Genomic DNA, 22,970 nt, shown 5'->3' on the forward strand with positions numbered 1-22,970 from the left:
CATTATACACTATCATCGAACACACACAAGGAGTAGACAGCGCAGAACACTTTCTCAAAACAGACCACACCATACACCAAGCACAGAGAGATTTCATCATCAAAGCCATCCAATTTATTCTCAATCACAACTACACCTGGTTTGACCACAAGTACTATTTACAATGCACGGGCACCGCCATGGGGACCAAATTCGCCCCAAGTTATGCCAACCTCTTCATGAGCAAGTGGGAGGAGGAACATGTATGGGGTGGGCATGAATTTGGGGCGAATTTGGTCCTATGGAAAAGGTACATAGATGACATCATATTCATATGGAAGGGCACAGAGGAAACACTCAACAATTTCATCACATACCTCAACCACAACAATAGAAACATCATCCTCACAACCACTTACAGTAAAACCAAAGTAGAATTTCTGGACCTCGAAATTTACATTAAAGAACACACCATCGAAACCAAGACCTTTCATAAAAAGGTAGACGTTAATAGCTACATCTCATCTGACAGCGGACATCACCATAACTGGCTGAAAAGCATACCACTTGGACAATTCACAAGACTCAGACGCAACTGTTCAGACCTCAATACTTTCAAATCACAAAGCGAGACCCTCAAAACACAGTTTCTAGACAAAAATTACGACAAAAAACTGATCGACGAAGCATACCACATAGCGGAGCAGAAAGACAGGACAAGACTTCTAGAACATAAACCCAGAAGTACAGACACAGAGAACACACACAAAGACGTTTACTTCATTACCCAATACAGCAACTCAGCCCGACAGATCAAAACCCTAGTCAACAGACATTGGAAAATCCTACTTAAAGACGAGACATTAGCTGACATCCTACCAAAGAACCCCAAAATAGTATACAGAAGAGCCCCTGACATCAAACAGAAATTAGTGACAAACCATATTCCACCCAAAGAACTGAAACAGAGCAAACTAGAGGGCACAACAGACACCCATGGCTTCCACAAGTGTGGAAATTGTATAGGCTGCAGAACCCAAAGCACCAGATCCAACAAGACAGTTAAAACATTCCAATCTACAAACACCAAAGAGACCTTCACAATCAAAAACGAACTAACATGTCATACCAAGGGGGTCATCTATTTACTCACATGCCCGTGCGGCCTACAATATGTAGGCCGGACCATCAGACCTTTCAAGGTACGACTGGCAGAGCACATCCGGAACATACGGAAAGGGTATGAGCAACACAGTGTGTCCGCTCACTACAAGAACACACACGCACAGAACCCTGACAACATACAATTCACAATAATCTCACTAGTGACACCCAACTGGAGGGGGGGCAACTACAGCAAGATTTTAGACCGGGAAGAGCTCAGATGGATTTACACTCTAAAAACTCTAGAACCTAAGGGACTCAATATTGATTTCAACATTGCCTCCATACTGTAAATACTATTTAACTCCAACCAACATATCCACCTCCTCATATTAGGTCCGCACCAAACCCACCCACCCCCATCTACCCTCCCCCTCCAACAACACCCCCCCCCCCCCGGTCCTTCCACCTCAGTCTCCATCCCCCCATTGGCATTGAACCATCACGGGCAATGCCCTCCCACACCCTAACCACAGATCTATCCCACTTCCACACCATTTCCCTCAAACCTAACATTAATCCCCAGCCATACCCACCTAAGCCCTTAACCATTACCACCACCCCTCACTCTCCCCTCCCAATGCCGCCACCAACCCCACAATCCAACCACACGTCACCAGATCCTCATAATATCAACTAGTATCAACCTACTAATCCACCTCCAAGCATCATCCCCCCCAAATACAACAATTGTAACTCCATCTCTTTCAGCTTTATCTCTCCCACTTTACTTCTCCTACTCTCTATCTCTTACTTTATCTCTCTTACTTCAACACTTTTCTACGAACAACCCATCCATGCCGTCAGAGCAACACACAGTCAGATAAATTACAAAAGCAATTAGGACACACCATTTTATCTCTCCTACTTTAGCAAAAGTAAAACTCGCACAGCTAGATTTTAAACATCTTCAGAACAGCAGTAATGACTCTTAGTCCATCATTAATAAAGAATACATTAATAAAGAATACATACATTACAGGCACCCATATTGAACTAGTTACATTAAGCTATTTATTAGAGACAGGGATTCTCACACTACACGGAGCTACCTGTACGCCCCACTTCACCATGTACTAACGCAAGGAAAGCCGAAAGCCAATCATTGAACAGTAACCTCCCACACAGCACTTACGGACCAATGGCTGCAATCAAACTCTAAGCCAATCAGCAGCAACTTCAGCGAATAAATGAAGTCACCCAGAGAACCACAGACATCCTTGACAAAGGCTATTGAAAGCCGAAACGCGTTGGACCTCGTACAGCATCTCCCGCACAAGAGGGAGCATCAGCATTTACATCAGCATACAGGACAAGTCTCCTCCGTCGGGAGTCGAGCGCACCATTCTGAAAGTGACGTCACCCGGGAATCGCCGCTGGTCTCGCGAGACCCGATACCCGGAAGTGACGCCGCCAACAGAGTGAGTGGAACCGTCCACACAGACCAAGAACCGGGAGAAGTACGCTGCGGCTGCAGCGTCACCCGGACAGCAGCACCCAAACATACCCACCTACAAGGGAGGAGGAACGACCGGCTTCCCAGGACTGGGAAAGTCGCATCATCCGCACTGGTGGTCCACCCAAGGGAGGATCAAAGTGCTTGTGCACCTGAACTATCGCACAACTCCGCAAACGCTGACAGGGTAAGAAGCAGGCCTGCGGGACGCCGCTCCCTGCTTATCCCAAGCACGCACCCAGACTGTAACCAAACCCCGCTGGGTCACACCTGCTGAGAGACATAAGCCCTCATTGGGCTTATGGTACAAAGGGATCTGTTGATACCCCAATACCCTCAGGGGCTCTCAGTAGTGGTACTCAACGAGCCACTTAACCCACTTTTCCCCACAAAACATCATTGCACCCCATGTAACAGTTTTTCATGTATTATATTTATTATCATTGCAATACTTGTTATTTACCTAAATAAACATTTTATGCACCAAATACACCCTTTTCTTCTTTCTTATATTCACTGTAAATTAGCATACCTAGGCAGCGCTTCAGCCCAACCCAATTTCTCTTGCATGACCCATAGGGGGCACGGGACACCCCTTAGGCTAAGCAGCGCCAAAACCACGACCCACAGGGGAGCGCAGTATACCCACCTCTAACACAAAAGTATTAGTAGGTTACAATGTTGCAGAGGGGGGGTACCCAGAATCCGAAGAAGAGGAATTGCTACAGCCCTTGTTAGTTCCAATGTATGACTTAGACTGTAATCATGCCCTTGCTGGTTCTGCAAACCAGCCGCCTTTTACAAGATGGGTTTGGTATGATGTCACCCTGTGGGACTCAGGTGGTATATCCAAACCCCAGATTCTCGGCTCTGCATCCCGCTATTCCAGGTTGTTATTGGTTCCTGAACAGCTGGGTACCGGGACTACAATAGTAGGGGAAGGAATGTGAGGTTATCAGATTCACTGTAAATCTGTAATTACTATATTTTATTAGGTGTAGTAATTAATGTACTATTTTAGTCCGTCGGTACCCTCTTGTTCTCCATATATGTCTATATACTCCCTATATGTGTGTGTAGTTCCAGATCATATATTATTAGGCTGTATAATCCCACCTCAAATGTAATGTCTGTATTTCCCAGGACTTTATTCATGTAAGCATTGTACCATGGGCAATCTCCCCAGGGGGGTTTACAATTCTTTGTAAACCTCTGGGCTCTAGCAGACTTTGTGGAACCGGCCACCACAGGGGGTGATCAGCCCATAATGTAATCAGCCGATTATTGTTCCTGCTGTTTACATGAGGGGGATAGCTGAAGGACAATCACCACAGGGGGTGATCAAATTCCCCTACTATCAACAGGAGGGTTGTCCACAGGGGGTGACCACCACATAATGTAATCAGACTGTGTTTTATATCTTGGGTTGACTCTGCTATGCATATCTTGGCCACTTCCAGACTTTCTGGAACCGACCCCAGCAGGGGGCAGAAGCAGATGGGCAGCAGCAGTACCTGGGAGGGGGGATAAACCTGACTTGAATCCACCAATAGGGATTGAGTGCAAGCCCACTGATGGTATGGAGAAGCGTGGGAATTGGAAGTTTTTAAAATGACTCGCACACAAGCCAGGGAGAGAATTTGATGGACTGTCCTGGACTAAGAGGTTATGCTCTGTCTAGGTATCGTGTGGACTTATACAGTTATCTGCTATCACTGCTGTGTGGATAAGTGATAGTTTGCCCTGTGGAACTGATCTGGGACTGTGACTATACAAGGACTGTCTGTTTGGGCCTGCTACCTGAATATCTTTCTACTCTGCAATTTACCTTTGCCACTGTTTATTGTCTATTTGTGCGTGCTGTGGAAAATAAACCATTCTTCTGGTTTCATCTGCTCGGTGTCTGAGTGATTGAGGAACTCGTACCCTCACAACGGATATATCACATGTCGATTTTTCTGACATGCCTGGGTGTATGCTTCAGAACTAATAATGACAGCAGGTAAAGCTCACTGAATTCCTAGAGGCAATACTGTTTTGGAGAATATACATTCCAAAGTTGCCATCAAAAATAATCGACATTGTCTGCCCCTGTATAACTATACCTTACACCACAGGCTGCTCCCCCCGCACAATAACAAGAACCCCCTATATTAAAAGAACAGGATACCACGGGCTGCTCTCCCTGTATAACTATACCAGGACACCAAAGGCAGCTCCCCCTGTATAATTATACCAAGACTGTCCTGGTGTAATTATACCTTACACCACAGGCCTATGGTGTCCTGGCAGGACACCACAGGCTGCTCCCCCTGTATAATTATACCTTACACCATAGGCAGCTCCCCCTGTATAATTGTACCAAGACTGTCCTGGTGTAATTATACAGGGGGAGCAGCCTGTGGTGTCCTCGCAGGACACCACAGGCTGCTCCCCCTGTATAATTATACCTTACACCATAGGCAGCTCCCCCTGTATAATTATACCAAGACTGTCCTGGTATAATTATACAGGGGGAGCAGCCTGTGGTGTCCTTGCAGGACACCACAGGCTGCTCCCCTGTGTAATTATACCTTACACCACAGGCAGCTCCCCCTGTATAATTATACCAAGACTGTCCTGGTGTAATTATACAGGGGGAGCAGCCTGTGGTGTCCTGGCAGGACACCACAGGCTGCTCCCCCTGTATAATTATACCAAGACACCACAGGCAGCTACCCCGCCCCCATTATAACACCCAATACATAGTACTGTTGTTACTTGCTTTTAGGCCCGGGTCCGTGCTCCACTGCTGCAGCTCCCGTCTCGCTGTGCCCTGTCTTGGTTTCCCACGCTGCGGCTCCGTCCTCTGAGTAGCTGTTGTCCGTCCACCGCGGCATGTCCTCATGCAGGAGGCCGGCGGCCATGTTCCTGTAGCCGTGGCACGGCCTACAGGAGGTCACAATGTAAAATACAAGGCGGCCCGTAAAAGTACCTTTTAGAGCGGCCCGGGGGGCACATGGCACCCTGTCCCCCGGCCCAGCCCGCCCCTGGAACTGGGGCAAATGCAGAATTTTGTTGGGAGGAGTGGGGGGTGGCTGTACATGTATTGTTTGTACTGTACATCATTACACACACACACTTTTGTACACAGACATACTGTACATACATGCTGTACATACTCACAAAAACATCACATATACACACTACAGACACAAACAGTGCATATATACACACACACACACACACTTCAAACAAACACACACACTAGCATAGAAAACATAACGCAACATATACATCCAAGCATACATAGCATACAGTACATACACACAAAAACACACATAGCATATACACACATTACTTACATATATCATATACATACATACAGCATATACACATGGCATGCATAGACACAGCATATACACACTGACACACACAAAGCATAACATAGCACACATATACAGCATGTACACAGACACACACATATGCACACATCATGTACACACACACATATAGCATACAGACACACACACTCCCCTCTCAGGCAAATATCAGGAGAGCAAATGCCAGTATAATACATCATTAGGCATTTAACACTCACCTTCGTTGCTTTCTTCAGGCTCTGAGGAAACTTCCTGCATCCCCCGGCCACAGTCATGGAGTACAGCCTGAGAGGAGCTAAGCTGCAGTGCATGCTGCCTCTGCAGCTAGCTCCCCCTGCTGTCAGCCAGCAGCATAGACGTAACAAAACCTGTCTCTAGGAGGAAGCCGAAGCTGTCAGCTGTTTGAATCAGGCTGAAAGCACCGCGGGAGGTGCTGCGTGCAGCCGCACATGCGCACCAGCCCTCCAGCGGCCATTTTAACTATGGTCACAGCCGAGGCCGGCCGCAGCCTTCTTTGATTAGAGCATTTTGCTGCGGCCGGTAACCGCAGAGATAGCGGTTCGGCGGTCCGCGGCCCAGCCTGGGAGGGTGGGCGGACGCTATTACTTAAAAATGTGCCGGCCCACCTGGAAAAGGCCCGGTTTCCCGGTGGGCCAATCCGCCCCTGCCAGCATGTTTCCCCAGCGTGTGACGTGATGACGTCACACGCATAATGGAGAAGATGAAGCAGGAGAGAAGAAGAGAGACCAGCAGACACAGCTGCTTACCTTGGCTCCGACAGATCCCAGGCCGCCCTAGCACGCCCATCCGCCCGCCCATCCTGTACACAGTAGCTAATAGCCGGCTCTGTGTACAGTTAATTGAATCAGTGGGGGAATTTGTCATCTCTTACCTTGGCCCCACCCGCGCTGCAGCTGACTCGCCTCCAGTGCTCATTCAGTGGGCAGCGGCAGGCAGCAGCATGTCAGTGTGTCGAGCGGGTGCCGGCGCCACCACAGACCCCGCTGTAGCTTGCTCCCCCAAGCGGCTGCTGGGGCTGCCTTACAGTAGTTACGCCACTGCCCATGTTACTCCACCTTTAAGGTGCTATCCCCTAAACCAGTGGTTCCCAAACTTTTTGAATCACGGCACCCTAAAATATCTGAATATTTTTCACGGCACCCCTAGGCCAAAAGTTGGTTACTAATTTCAGGAAAAATATTTTAAAAAGTTGTGATTTAAATGTTTTCCTTAGGTCCACTTATCCTTAGGTCCACTTATGTGGTGAGAAACATGATTCACTTTTGTTTAGCCACATATTCTTAATTGGAAGCCACAAGCACTGATTTTGCCTATTTCATTGGCCATAAATAACTTGAATTGATTCTGGACCAGCAACCTGAGGCACCCCTGCAAGTGCTCCAAGGCACCCCAGGGAGCCTAGGCGCACAGTTTGGGAACCACTGCCCTAAACCAAACCTGTAATCCTTATACCATCACACTAAAGGGAAGAGTAGATTGGCCATGTGGTACTTACCTGCCATCATTCGACAGCATGTTGCTACTGATTTATTCTGATCCAATACTAGGACAGTAGCTTAAATTTGGCATTCTAGCTTTGGTTCGAGTTTTTGTTAACCTCGAATTGACAGCATTATATGCACACTGGGAACAGCTAAGTTTGGGAGGAATAATTCAATGATGGATAACCCTTTAAGGAAGCAAGAAAATACTATGCAATACAATCTTACATCATATGAACATTCAAAAAAAAACATACAATTTTCCAGTTTTATCTACTTGAATTTACATTTACATTCACCTCCTACTGACCTATATTCTTTTTACCTGTCGTACAGATTTGACAAATCGAACATCAATAGAACAATCAGAATAAAAGTATTATTGCAATGTACACTTAGTAAAATACATTCCCTTGTTGCTACGGTAAATTAAGTTGTCCAACTGTGATCCCTATATGTCTTGTTCATACCTGTCAAATGTATTGGACATTATTTTAAGTAGCTGTGTCCTGAGGGTACATTTGCAGTAACCCAGAGATAATAAAATGTTTGGAGCTGAAGACCCTCTGAGCCTATAATATGTCATGGGTCTAGGTCGACATGGGTCTAGTTCGACGTGGGAAAAGGTCAACATGGTTATAGGTCGAAAGGTCATTAGTTCCACAGGTCATTAGTTCCACAGGTCATTAGTTCCACAGGTCATTAGTTAGACAATGTCTAGGTCGACACTCAAAAGGTCGACATGGGGTTTTCCACTGTTTTTTTTACCTGAATGTCAACACAGTCAACATGGACACAGTTTAAAGTGCACCGCATCCCCTCACATCGCTCGCAATGCGTCGGGAACGGTGCCTCGCTACGCTCGGCACACTATTTTATTCTCCCACCACGCCCTAGTGGATGGTAGGGCATGAAATACTGCCTGTCGGCACATGTTGGCTCAAAAAACAGTGAAAAACCCTATGTCGACCTTTTGAATGTCGACTTAGACATTGTCGAACTAATGACCTGTCGAACTAATGACCTTTTTGACCTAGACCCATGTCGACCTTTTCCCATGTCGACCTAATGACGGTCCACCATCATGCTGTAGACCAAATTACCGCATCCCAGCAGAGCATACTGTATGATATGCTTACAACCATCCTCTGTGGTAAGTCAGATGGAACTATTGTCCTTGGCCTAGCTCTACATGATTGGTGCTTAAGCCTCGGATATTGGTTACTTCTGTCAAACAGATATTTGATCCATTTTATCAATGCAACCATTGATTTCTTAACCATCAGCCAATCAGAATGACCTTCAGGTAAGGTATGAGGCATACTGCCAACTCAGACAGTCTGAAGATGGATATATAGTTTTCCTTTCTTCTGTAACTTTTCTCTCTCTCTTCCTCTGTTTTCCCCTTTGTTATCTTTTCTTTTCTGCTAGCATCTGGCATGGTTTTTGCATCTTTTATTGACGATATGCATCTTAATCTGTCCATTCACTAGGCAATGCAATTTGTGTTCTTTTCATCAGGGGCGGATTTAGGGATGAGGGCACCCCTAGGCACAACAATAATGTTTACTAAGTAGGACAGTTTATAGGGGCAGTATCTGCATGTCCTATCCATTTACACTCTATTTAAGATGGAATATAGTACAGTACAGTGGATATTTTGCAGTTATTGGTACATTTTGGGCTGACAGTACTATCACAGGCATCCAAGTGCCGCCCCCAAACATGTGCCGCCCCTAGGCCGGTGCCTCACGTGCCTAATGGGAAATTCGGCCCTGCTTTTCATGCAATTATGGCGGTCAATCACATGAAAAGTGTCCAAATTGCATGTGATTCACAGCAGGTCCGATGCTTTGGCTGATTCGGGGGGATCGTGCATCACACCGGAGCCTGTGTGTCACATTGGCTGCAGAAGCGATCTGTTGGATCGCATATAAGCCGGGCAGGTTTGGCTGGATCACATGCAATATATGGTATGCAAAAGGACCGCCTACGATATATTGCATGCAATCCTGTTAACCAGGAAGGTACCGGCTTAAGTGTATGCATTTAGACAGAACCCAATGCTATAATGCACACAGAGACTGCGCTGATTGTTAAGGAGCCCTTGTAAATGTACGTTCATCTGAATCTGCACTGGTCACAGCTTTCTCCCACATCAAGCTCTATTGTGCTTCATATACAGACTCAGTACCACAAAATATGCCAGTGTCACACATCAAATGAATCGGCAAAGGCTCTGTGATTCCTAGCTGCACTCTAAAAAAGATGTCCAAAGCTAGCAGAGTTGCATGGGACCAGCCAACTCACTCCCGCCATGCGTCTCCTGGTAATGGCGCATTGAGGTTAAATGTATGAGAATTTATCTGTATCATGCAGTGAAGAGTGGAGAAACATACTAGTGGAGCAACCAATCAGCTCCTATATCTGATTTTGGTAAATGCTGATTTCAAGCTGATTTGTTGCTTTGGGCAACTTTTCCACTGCTTGATACATCTGTACTTAAGTTTCCACTCATACTTGTCACTCTCTCTATAACCCCAATAGCCACTATTTTTTCTCCTTCACACAGGCTCCTAACTTTCTTCATAAGTTCTAGGGATGTGCACCGGCCACTTTTCGCATTTTGGGTTCTGATTACCTTCAGGTTTTGGGTTCTACTGGGTTTTGCCAAAACACACCCTCAACATTTTTGCTTTCGGGTGAAAAAACTCAGAAAAACTCGGCTTGGATGGGGACCACTGCTTTGAAGTCAGATATCTCTGGTTCTCAAGGGCCGATTTTTAAAATTCTTGCACCCATGGAAAGAGGGGACCCTAAGCTTTCAGCCTAGGGCCCTTAGACTCCTAGGGGGGTTTCTGGGTACTCAGAAACCCCCCCTGCGTGCGCTACTGACTGTAACGGAATCTGCCACGCTATATAAGACGCTGTAACGGAATCCGCCGCGCTATATAATACGCTATAACGCAATCTGCTGCGCTATATAAGACGCTGTAACGCAATCTGCTGCGCTATATAAGATGCTGTAATGCAATCTGCTGCGCTATATAAGACGCTGTAACGCAATCTGCTGCGCTATATAAGACACTGTAACGGAATCTGCTGCGATATATAAGACGCTGTAACGGAATCTGCTGCGCTATATAAGACACTGTAACGGAATCTGCCGCGCTATATAAGACGCTGTAACGGAATCTGCTGCACTATATAAGACACTGTAACAGGGGCTGACTGGCAACTTTCAGCCTGGGAGACAGGCACAAGCAAGTGGCCCAGCTTCTCACAGGGAAAGGGAATGCAAAAATGGGCATGAATGTAATGTTAGGGGAGTGGCTTTCAAACATATATATATATATATATATATATATATATATATATATATATATTAGGAGACACTGCTCACCTCTGCCCTCTCTTCCAGTCCGTGGGTGTCTCTTCATCGTGCTGCTCCTCTTCCTGATAGCAAGCCCCCGATTAGCCCTCCCCTTTTTCCACCCTTGCATTCCATCGAAAGGAAACCTGGCTCCCCATTGGTTGTACAGCGGCCATCTTTTTGTAGCCTACTATGGAGGCAGACACATATTCTGTTGACACCTGCTACTCCATATCCCTTAAATGCTGAGCAGCCAATGGGAGCAGGATCATTGTGTGCCTGCCTCCCTCCGACGGTCGGGACTCGGGAAGCCCTGTCTGCCTGCCTCCCTCCAACAGTCGAGACTCGGGAGGCGCTGGCCTGGGAAGGTAGGGTTGTGGGGAGCAGATGACCCCCCGGACCAGGCCGCTTAATTGATGGCTGCCGCGGAAGCCGGACCGAGCAGCAGCAGCAAGGCAGGCGCCGGGCAGGGCAGCCACCGCCACATGCTGCCCGCCGCTGTATGATACTTGCAGGGATCATTTGCGGAGGGGGGGCGGTCCGGCGGCGCCATTCCACCAATCGGCGCCCGGAGCATGAGCTCCGGTGGATCCGCCCTCCCTATGCCTCAGTCCCCAGGTCTTGGGAGAATCTGACATGGGATGATGACGTTTTAGCCTCGATTTGGACTCGGAAAGATGGTGGGAACCGGCGAACTCCTCGGATCCGGCCTTGGATCAGGTAAGTTCGGGGGGGTTCGGATCTCTAGGATCCGAACCCGCTCATCTCTAATAAGTTCATAACTTTCTTTTTGAACACTGTTTCTTGCTCCCTATTTTTCAATCACCCTCCAACACTCTGTACCCCCCAACAGCTTCCTATTTCCTAAAACAAGCACCTGCCTGCCCCACACCTGTCTCTCTCTCTCATTCCCCTTGACTCATTTGCTCTTCTCATTCCCCCACAGCCCTTGTTTCACTGCTTCCACACAGTCAGTAATTCCATGACGAGGACACCTGCATATTGATGAGTTATTGGTGAAGCACACTCCTCTACCCTGATGGCGCTTGCTGGAAATCAGGCACCTGCTCCCTAGCACATAAAAGTAATGTTCATAAACAAGCAGCAGTGGGGATAGGGATTTGGCCTATGGCTATGTAGACTGGACTATTACACATCATACTTGCCTACCTGACCCTCTCCATGAGGGAGAAAATGCTCTGTTCCTGGACTTCCCTGGTAATGTATGATTGCCATCAGCTGTGGTGAAACACCTTTCTTATAAATTACCTAGTTCCACACAGGTGCTGGCAATCCTACATTACCAGGGAAGTCCAGGAACAGAGCATTTTCTCCCTCATGGAGAGGGTCAGGTAGGCAAGAATATTACACATTAGTGATACAGGTGACATTTTTTGGTACATATGATCTCACACACAATGGCATATACACACCTCCAAAATGGCCATAACTTGCCCGTGTTTTCCCAGCCAATCCCCATTAGCACCTATAAATAATCCTTATTGCACCTTGACGTATGCGCAATGTGATCACAACATATGTGTGCTGATAATCTTGTGTGAACTGGCCATTGCGTATAAACATGATTTAGCCTATGTTTGATCGAGGACATGTACACACTGACCATCTCTGTTTGCCAAAGGAACAATAATATAGAAACACACTGAGGGCGGGATGTACTAAAGGGAAAATGCGGTAAAACGTGTGTTTTACCGCATTTTCCTATGTATCATTACCCGTCTGCCTCGTCTCCGCCGGGCAGGGTATTGCCACCTCTGGGTGGCGATACCCTATAGAAGCCTATGAGCTTCTATTGCCGCCCGCTGCCCGCCGTCTGTGCGACCCCCCCCCCTCCCATCCTCCATCGACATCCGGCTGCAGGGGGGGAGGAGGAGACGCCAGGGACACTGACAGCCGCCGGGATGTGACGGAGACCCCCGCACACCACATTACAGGTATTGCGGGGGTCTACGCCACGCACCCCGATGCTAGCCGCATATGTTAGTACATATGCGGTAGCATCGTGGCGGCTGGGCAGCGAGGGTCGGCGATGTATATAAATACATCCCGCCCTGAATGCCTGATTGTATGGTTTTACTTATTTTACTGACTTTTAAAAACTGAAAGTCCCTTAAACAGACATGATCCTTCTTCAAGACTCATTCACAATGACTAAGATACATGGATCTAATACCACTTCCAAGAACAGACAAACTCTCCTTTGATTAAGTGGAAATCAATGTTAGCACATGCTGACACTAGTCTGTGACACCCATCTAATGTGCTTAGATATTCTTCCACTAATAAGCACTAATTGCTTTTCGCACAGTATATGCTGATGCTGGAATTGTTATATTGTAAACACCAAATAAATATACAGTATGCAAATATATTCTTGATAACGGATTATATGCAATCATGACATCCATTATATCCTGTTGTAAATAATGGAGGAAATGTGTGGTCACTATTGATACTAACAAAACTAAGGGGCCAATTCTGGTTCACACATAGTGAACCGAGTTTGGCCCCTGCCCCGATGGTTATGGCTTCACCAATGGTCATTTCTTCTCATGTGCAATCCCCGAATGTGAACAGCCTCTGCGATTTACACTGTTGCAGGGCCGTTTGCAGTGGGGAAGGAGGGACGGGGTGGTGGCGGTGCTGGGACGTGGGAATGCCCAGTGTTTCATGGGTGTCCCCAAAAAGAAGCTGGGCATTCCCATGGGTACGTAGACAGGCCGATGCCTGCTGGGGGCGAACAGCTGACGTCACATGATGTCAGCCGCCTGCCCTGTCTTCATCCGTGCAGATGTAAATATAAGTCAATTGAGACTATTTGACTTACTGTATATTTGCAGAGGCAGGGGAGATCAATTTATTGTCGCCTACTATCCAATGATTTCTTCTGCTGTTTTACAGGGGCGCAGCACCCTGCCTGATTTAAAAACAACAAAATGAGCCCTGCCCTCCCTGTGGGCCGCTGTGTCCTGCAAGTGTGATATAAAAGGTTGACGATCACCACTGCATGAATAGGTGTCGCGCGCATGTGCATGACATCTTTTCACAGCAAGGGGCACGCCCCCAAGAGTGATGATCACAGGGCTGCGCCTCCCTCCCCAGCCGTCTACACTCCATATTCAGATGCACGCGTGATTACGATAAACTGTTTCCACATATTGGTGTCCTTCCTACTAGTCCTTATTTTACAGCGTAAATTCTGTCAAAATAAAGATTAAAAAAACAAACAATGAAAAACAGTGATACTGTCAATTTATCATGCATCAATTTTTCAGCACCAAACTGCTGTGTTTACTATTTAGCAATGGTGATAGGGTTCTCTAAAGTACTGACTATTTGCATCTGTTTTATGAAGATTTGTGGAGGGTTTTCTAAAGGGATTTTGACCAAACTGACTGACATAAGGGGCATAACTAGAACTTTGTGGGCTCCATAGCAAAATCTTGAAAGGGCCCTCTCCCCTGCCACCACTGTCACTACAATGCCCTTTAGGGGAGCAGGAGATAGAAATTGAGGATAGTGAGAGACTAAAAGGAGTCAAGGGACAGAGACAGAGAGCGGAGCAAAAAGAGAGAGGGAGGATTTCACAGAAAAAGAGGCCATGAAAAAAAGAGAGAGGAGCGAGAGAGGATTTCAGAAACAGAGAGAGAGAGAGAGAGAGAGAGAGAGAGAGAGAGAGAGAGAGAGAGAGAAAGAAGGTGGAGGAGCAAGAAAGAGGGAGTGGAGCAAGAGATATACAGTAGAGAGCGAAAGAAGGGGGAGAAAGAGGAATAGAGAGACAGTGTCACGGGGAGAGAGACACTGATAGGGAGAGGGAGAGAGACAGTGTCAGTAAGAGAAAGGAAGGGGTCAGGGAGAGAAAGAGAGGGATGGAGAGAGATAGTATCAGGGAGAGAGAGAAGGAGAGAGACAGTGTCAGGGAAAGAGAAAGGGCAGAGCCATAACTAAAGAGTTTAATGCCCTGTGCCCAAAAGAGAATTTGTGCTGCCTCTCCTCCATATTTAAAATAACCACAGTAGGCACCAAAAGGCCAAAGGGTTTCATAGGGAAATTGTGTGGTCTTAGAATAGTACTAATCCATGTTACCCAGCACAGTAGTCTTCATTATTCAAATTATGCCACACAGTAGTGCCACTTATATACATTAATGGTAGGTAGAGCCCTTTTACACATAACTCCAGGTGGAGCACACTTTTATACATTACTCCAGGTAGCCCCCGTATATATTATGCCAGGGAGAGCCCCCATTACACATTATGCCAGGCAGAGCCCCCTTATACACATTACGCCAAGTAGAGTCTCCGTTACACATTACGGCATGTAGAGACCCTGTTACACATTATGCCAGGAAGATTCCTGTTACACATTACGCTAGGTAGAGCACCAATTACACATTATGCCAGGTAAAGCCCTTATACTGTCCATATTACGTTAGGTAAAGCCCCTGTTGCACAATACGACAGGTAGAGCCACATTAAACACATTATATCAGGTAGAGAAAGGGAGAGGGAGGGGGAGCAAGTAGTACTACCTGGCTCCAGCAGCTGCAGAAGATTCTGATGGAGATGGGCACTAGGCCCTACCCCCTGCATACCCACGAATCACAGCACCTGTAGCCAGTGAGGTAGCTCTCCTGAGAAATTTCTGGGTATGCCACTGTAATGAAAGGGTGCGCCGGTGGTGGTTCCAGTGGTGAATCACTGGCACACCATCTACCCTGTCGCTGACCCTCCCCCCATTGCCACACTCAAACACAGGGTTGCCTGAACAGACAAACAGCTGAGCGCCCGAACACCTAAGTGCTCCCGAGCCACCCCAAGCGGCCCGAACTTCTCCAAGTCGCCGCAAACAGCTGAAGCTGGCAGCAGCACAGTCCCAGGGGGCATCGGCTGCTGCAGAAGAGTGCGGCTGCCCCTTTTGTGGTGAGTATTTCTGGGGCAGGTCAAACCTGCCCTGGTAGGTTTGTCCTGCCCCAGGAAAGCCCACCACTCAAGGGGTTAAGGGTCACCTTAAGGGAGTCTGTTTATTGTGTTGTATTCAGTGCTGTCTAGAGGGGGGTTGCGCTTTTCCCACATAGGGAGCCTGGCAATACTGGTGGATCTGCTCTTGAGGCCACACTCCTCTTGCGAGCAAGTGAAGGGTCTGTTTGGAACATGCTCATTCAGGGCTGGTTTAAGTTTTCTTCATTAGTACTAAAAGCCAGGGTGGCATTCTGGAGCTGCATCCTTGGATCCAGGTAAGGCGATGGCAGCCACATTCCCTTCTCCTCCCCCTCTCGGACTCAGTGGCGGCGGTAGCCGCATCACCCCCCCCCCCGGGACTTGGCAGTGGCGATAGCCGCATTCCCTTAACCCCCCACCACCCCCGGGGTCGGCGGCGGCCGCAGCACCAATCAGACTCGGCGGCGGCAGTCATCCCTCTTCTCCCCCCTGGACTAGGCGGCGGTGGCCTCCTCAAGCTCCCCCCCCCCTCCCGACGCAGCACTCACCCCCCCCCCCCCGGCGCTTCACTCACCCTCCTGCGCATCACTCACCCCCCCCCCCGTGCACAGGTGAGCTGGGGGGGGGGGGGGGGCACTGCACCGGCCCTGCTTATAGCCCAAATTATACCTCAGTGTGGATGCACTGACATTTGTGCATGTTGAGAGCAGAGTCTGAAGTATTTTCTCCTTAAAGCCAATTTAAATATCTACTACTGTGCCACAATATTATTATATTGCATATGGTTACATAATGAGGTACTTTCCTCAACCCAATAGTCATCGGCAGCTCCATCTATTAGCAAAGAGCAAAATTACACTACTTTGTCATCTAAACTATTACAAAATTGTTCTTGATTTACATGTTAAAAGGATGAGTAAGTCAAACACAGACGTACCTGTGAGAATCTCTAGATTCTTCTCAGCAGTAGACTTTTACTGTAGACAACAGGACATTGGTCAGAAAGATATCCCTGCTCTAGGATTCCTCCCAGTCCATTATAACAAACATGCAGATGCTAAAATAGTTTCAGGATGTTTTCCACCACACAGATCACTATAAAGACTAACCATACTCGTCTTGGTTAATGTAAACCATCTTCAGTCCAATAACTCTCAGTAGGAGCTGTTAACACATAAAGTAGAAATGCCATCAGGAAGGAACACAAAGCAACGCTATCATTGTAAGCCACCTTTATTAGCCTTAGCAAATGTCTCCCCTAGGACCTAAACTTTGGAATATAATAATTACATGATGATCTATTTCATGTGAATAACTTGACTCAAGTCTATAAAAAAAAATTAGTTTATCTGCAAATCTTCTGATTGTGTAAGTGGCATAGCTGTATGTTCTCAGGCATTGTGGTTATCTCATCACAAGTTCAGTTGATTAGACATGATTTGGAAAGGCACACACCTGTCTATACAGGTTGAGTATCCCCTATCCGAAATGCTCGGGACCACGAGCATTCCGGATAGGGGAATATTCCGGTTTTTAGAATAAATTGTTTTAGCCATACTTACCTGTCCCCTGATGGTGTCCGGTGGTCCCTCGGCATCCACGCAGTCCCCGGCCATCCACAGCAGGCCTCCGGCATCTTCTCCGGGTCTCCAGCGGTCCCAGGAATGCATTGTGCGAGTGTGCCCGGCACGCGCGCACACTCGCGCAATGCATTCCTGGGACCGCTGGAGACCCTGGAGAAGATGCCGGAGGCCTGCTGTGGACGCCCTGGGACTTGGTAAGTATAAAAAGAGGGTTAGGGAGGGTTAAAAAAAAAAAAAAAAAAATTCGAATGATTCCAAAAACCATGGGTTTTGGAATAATTCGGATAATAGATATACGGATACGGGATACTCAACCTGTATAAGGTTCCACACTTGAAAGTGCATGTCAGAGCACAAACCAAGCACAAAATCAAAGGAATTGTCTGTAGACCTTGGGGGACATCTGTGGAAGGGTACAGGAAAATATCTGCTTTGAAGGTCTCATTGAGCACAGTGGCCTCCATCATCTGAAAATGGAAGAAGACTGGAACCAGCAGGACTGCTGGTCGGCCATTCAAACTGATCGATCAGGGAAGAAGCCAGATCTCTAGTCAGGAAGATGAACAAGAACCAGATGGTCACTCTGTCAGAGCTGCAGCATTCTTCTGTGCGAGAGAAAACCCCTCCAGAAGATCAACTCTCTTTCTCTCTCTCTCTCTCTCTCTCTCTCTCTCTCTCTCTCTCTCTCTATGGGGTTTATTCTAGTTCATTCTTTCTGGACAAAACCATGTGCACTGCAGGGGGGCAGATGTAACAGAAGAAGAAAAAAGTATTCACTAGGAATAATCAGGCGCTTGACAATGAGCTGTCTCTGCAATTTAAGCAGCTGCTTTGATGTAAGGGTAGTCACTCCTCACTTTAAAGAAACAAGAAAAGGGACTCGCACCAGGCGAGTTTAAGCAGCGCTTGTAGCAATGAATAAGACACAATGGTGTAAAAAAGATACAAATTTTACTAAAAAAGTATACACAATATTACATGATATATGACAATAAAAGAAAACACAGTAAGGGTTAAGGTAGGTAATAAAAGTAAACTGGAATTAACGATTTAAAAAGGTGAATGTCCCCGCCTCAATGAACAATACTGAAATAGGTGAGTATTTTTCCTTGTTTTTAGAAAAATGGGTAAGTGCACATTACCAATAGAGGGTTTCTGGATCCTTTCAAATAAAGATGTAAAGCTGGAAGTCCTCACGATATATGCGGTGATTTGATGTATTGCCGCTGGAGGTATAGAGGGTCGCTCAGTGTGTTCCAGTCCTCTTTTTTGGGGGTGTGAGAACTGATGTTTGGTAGTCTCGAACACCGGAGGATATTCTGCAATGATGCGCCCAGATGGAATTGCCAGCAAGGATCAATAGAGGCTTCCGTGTCCAGACAGGAGCTGCGCCGGTGTAGATGTTGTTTCACCAGCGATGACTGGAGCACGGTGTCCGCCAATGAATAATAGTAAACCAAGGACTTTGTAAATGTCCACAACCAGTTTGTAGTAGTAGTAGAGTCCAGAGGTGGGGAGAGGAAACACCAGGGTTCACCTAACGCGTTTCACTGCTTTCCTGCAGCTTTATCAAAGGTGGCAGATGTAACATGTGCAGAGAGAATTAGATTTGGGTGAGTTATTTTGTTTCTGTGCAGGGAAAATACTGACTGCATGATTTTACACTTCTCACTTTGAAGAAAAACCCCACCCAAATCTAATTCTCTCTGCACAAGTTACATCTGCCCCACCCGCAGTGCACATGGTTTTGTCCATCTAAGAAGGATTTTGTCAGAAAGAATGGACTAGAATAACCCCTTATATGTATGACAGCTGGGAAGTATCCTTAAGGTACAATAGGGCGGCACTCAATCGGATTTGCTCAGTATAAATGACTGCAGACCAACAACTGCTTTAAACGGCCTAAAAGCAGTTGTTGGTCTGCAGTCACTTATACTGAGCAAATCCAAATACCAATAATATTTTTTGGGGGGATGAAAAACCATACATTGAATCATTATTTTTTTGCAATGATCTCATCTGTTAATGCCATTTCTAAGATGGTGTTAGCTGGATGCAAATGCACTACAACTATCTATAAAACTATCTAAAAAAGGCTTATTACTCCTTACATCTGAGCTGAAGTACCGCCAATGACCACTAGAGGCCACTCGACAGTCACAATTACTCCTTAACACAGTGGTTCCCAAACTGTGTGCCGTGGCACCCTGGAGCGCCTAGGGACAAATGTGGGGGTGCCCTGGGTTGATGGTTCAGGACCAATCCATTTATTTATGGTCAATGTTTCAGGCAAAACCAGTGCTGTCAATGCTAATCATAACATGTATGGACAAATAGAGGTGAATCTTGTCCCTCACCACATAACTGAGCCTGCAGATGACATATAAACTCATTTTACTTATTTAAATATGTTTTTCTATATATCTCAATAAGATACATTTGGCCTACAGACGCTGTGAAAGAAATTCTGATAGTCTAGGGTGCCATGATTTCAAAAAGTTTGTGAACCTCTGCCTTAACAGGAAGCAAAATGATCTGTTTCAAACTTGCTGGATATGTGCTCCTCCAGTCTTCACAGCTCCGTCTCTCTTTAGAACCTTATTCTGGTTTACTCGCAGAGGCAAATTCATTCTCAAATGGACAAAACCATGTGCACTGCAGGTGGGGCAGTTGTAACTTGTAGAGATAGAATTAGACTTGGGTGGGGTTTCCTTCAAAATTAGATCTATATAGCAATGTAAAAATAAAGCAGTCAGTATTTTCCCTGCACAGAAACAAAATACTTCAACCAAATCTAAATCTCTCTGCACATGTTACATCTGCCCCCCAGCAGTGCACATGGTTTTGTCCATTTGAGAAGGAATTTGCCTTTGCGAGTGAACCCGAATAAGGTTCTAAAGAGAGACGGAGCTGTGAAGACTGGAGGTAGGAGCAGATATAGGGACTAAGCTGTCAATCTAGCAATGAGTAATGATCCAATTTAGCAATTATTCAGATAAAAAACAATTGCTTCTTGCAAATATGTGCAATTCAGTAATATCTTGGGCAGATCAGACATACAAAAAAAAGTCAGACCTTTTATTGCGTCCATTATGCCCTACACAAGTGCCAGCATTTAACATACTGAATAAATGAAATGTTTTCCAAGATCATATTACTCTACCTATATTTGTGATCACTGCAGGAGCATATGTTATGCTAGGCACAAACCCTATAGTTAAATGTTAAAATACATGCTACAAATTCTGTGGCATTGGCTGTCTTTCAGCAGGCACCTAATTATAGCAGAATTCTTTTGTCCAAATCTCAATCATGTCCCAGATATACCATTGTCACATTTCTCCCCAATCCTAGACTAGGTCAGAGGCAACACCATTAGGATGAGTCCCTTTGCCAAACTGTTTGGATTAATCATGTGTACCTTTTATTATTTATGTACTGTATGTTATGCACTAGATCTTGACCTGTTCTTTATCATTCTAAAAAACAGAGGGTACAGGGTAGAACCAATTTCTCAGAGTGATCTGGTAAAATATACACTACCGTTCAAAGGTTTGGGGTCACCCAGCCAATTTCGTGTTTTAGACGAAAACTGACTTTTAGTTATCAAATGAGTTGCAAAATACATAGAACATATAGTCAAGACATTGGCAAGGTTAGAAATAATAATTTTGTCCTTCAAACTTTGCTTTCCTCAAAAAATGCTCATTCTGCAGCAATTACAGCATTGCAGATCTTTGGCATTCTAGCTGTTAATTTATTGAAGTAATCTAAAGAAATATTACCTCACACTTCCTGAAGCACCACCCACAATTTAGATTGGCTTGATCTCAACCCCATTGAGATGATGTGGGAGCAGCTTGACCGTATGGTAGTGTCTACCATACAGTCAAGCTGATCCTACAACAGCCCTATGGGGTTGAGATCTGGTGACTGCGCTGGTCACTTCATACAGAATACCAGCTGCTCGCTTCTTCCCTAAATAGTGCTTGCATAATTTGGAGGTGTGCTTTGGGTCATTGCCCTGTTGGAGAAGGAAATTGGCTCCAATCAAGCGCTGTCCTCAGGGCATGGCATGGCATTGCAAAATGGAGTAACAGCCTTCCGTATTCAAAATCCCTTTTACCTTGTACAAATCTCCCACTTTACCAGCACCAAAGAAGCCCCAGACCATCACATAACCTCCACCATGCTTGACAGATAGCATCAGACACTCTTCCAGCATCTTTTCACTTGTTCTGTGTCTCACAAAAGCTCTTTCCTGGTGATCCAAACACCTCAAATCTTCGATTCGTCTGTCCATAATACTTTGTTTCAATCTTCCTTTGTCCAATGTCTGAGTTCTTTTGCCAATATTAATATTTTCCTTTTATTGGCCAGTCTCAAATATGACTTTTTCTTTCCCACTCTGCCTAGAAGGCCAGCGTCCTGGAGTCATCTCTTCACTATAGACATTGACACTGGCGTTTTGCGGGTACCGTTTAATGAAGCTGACAGTTGAGGACCTGTGAGGTATCTAATTCTCAAACTGGAGACTCTAATATGCGCTGACTACGCTGGGCTGCCGTGACGCTGTAGCTTGGCCTATGCTGACAATGTAGCGTAGTATGGTGCCGTGAAACTACACAAGTAGCAAATAAGCACAGTACTGGCAAAGTGTATAACTTGCAAAGTCTGTAGTATTATAGTTACCTCTCCGAAGTCAGTCAATACCAGTGGAGCTGTCGCTCTATAGATTTCAAAAGGAAAAAGAAAAAAGACACTCGGGTGGGGTGCACTCTAAGTCCCCAAATGAAGTTATTCTGTTAAGATTTTTTTATATTATTTTATTTGTATCTTATTTTTTATGGATTTTTTTCATGCTGTGCATATATTGATATTAATTTTATCAGTCATTGATTAATATTAACATCATAATATCGCAGGGATCTTGGAAACGTAATAAATACAGGAATTGTTATAATAATTTTGCACATTTAAAGCTTCACGTTTAATGACTTCAAATTTAGGTCAATATATGCACAGCATGAAAAAAATCCAAGGAAACAATCCATAAAAAAAAATAAAAATAGAAAATAAAAATAAAAAGAATATCTTTTTTTAACAGAATAGAGTGCACCCCACCGAGTTTCTTTTTTCTCTTTTTCCTTTTGAACTAAACGTGCCATAACTCGTGGGTGCACCACTGACCATCACACATACAGCGTGGGACCCAAAGGGTCAAGGTTGATATGGGATGTTAAATATAGAATTAATTAAAGTAATTATAATCAGTTATGTCCCCTAATATACTCATTCCATAAAAAAAATTCCTGATTATATAGTGCAGTTTCCCCCCAAAAACCCTTGTCAATAGCTCTATAGATTTCAGCCAGATGTATGTGGCTTTAAAAGATGCACCGCCCAGGTGTCCGATCTATAGATGAAAGATCACCACCCGGCCGTTTTAACAATATGCGGCACTCTTAGTGGAGACCTCCCATGTATGTATCAGCCACAGGTAGTCTGTAACAAAAGCTGCTACCAGAATGGGGCACTTACGCGTTTCTCCACCTTAAAATTCGGCAGCTTCCTCAGAGAGCAGGAACCC

Source organism: Crinia signifera, chromosome 5 (assembly GCF_055691185.1).
Source record: "Crinia signifera chromosome 5, ASM5569118v1, whole genome shotgun sequence".
Classification (NCBI taxonomy): domain Eukaryota; kingdom Metazoa; phylum Chordata; class Amphibia; order Anura; family Myobatrachidae; genus Crinia; species Crinia signifera.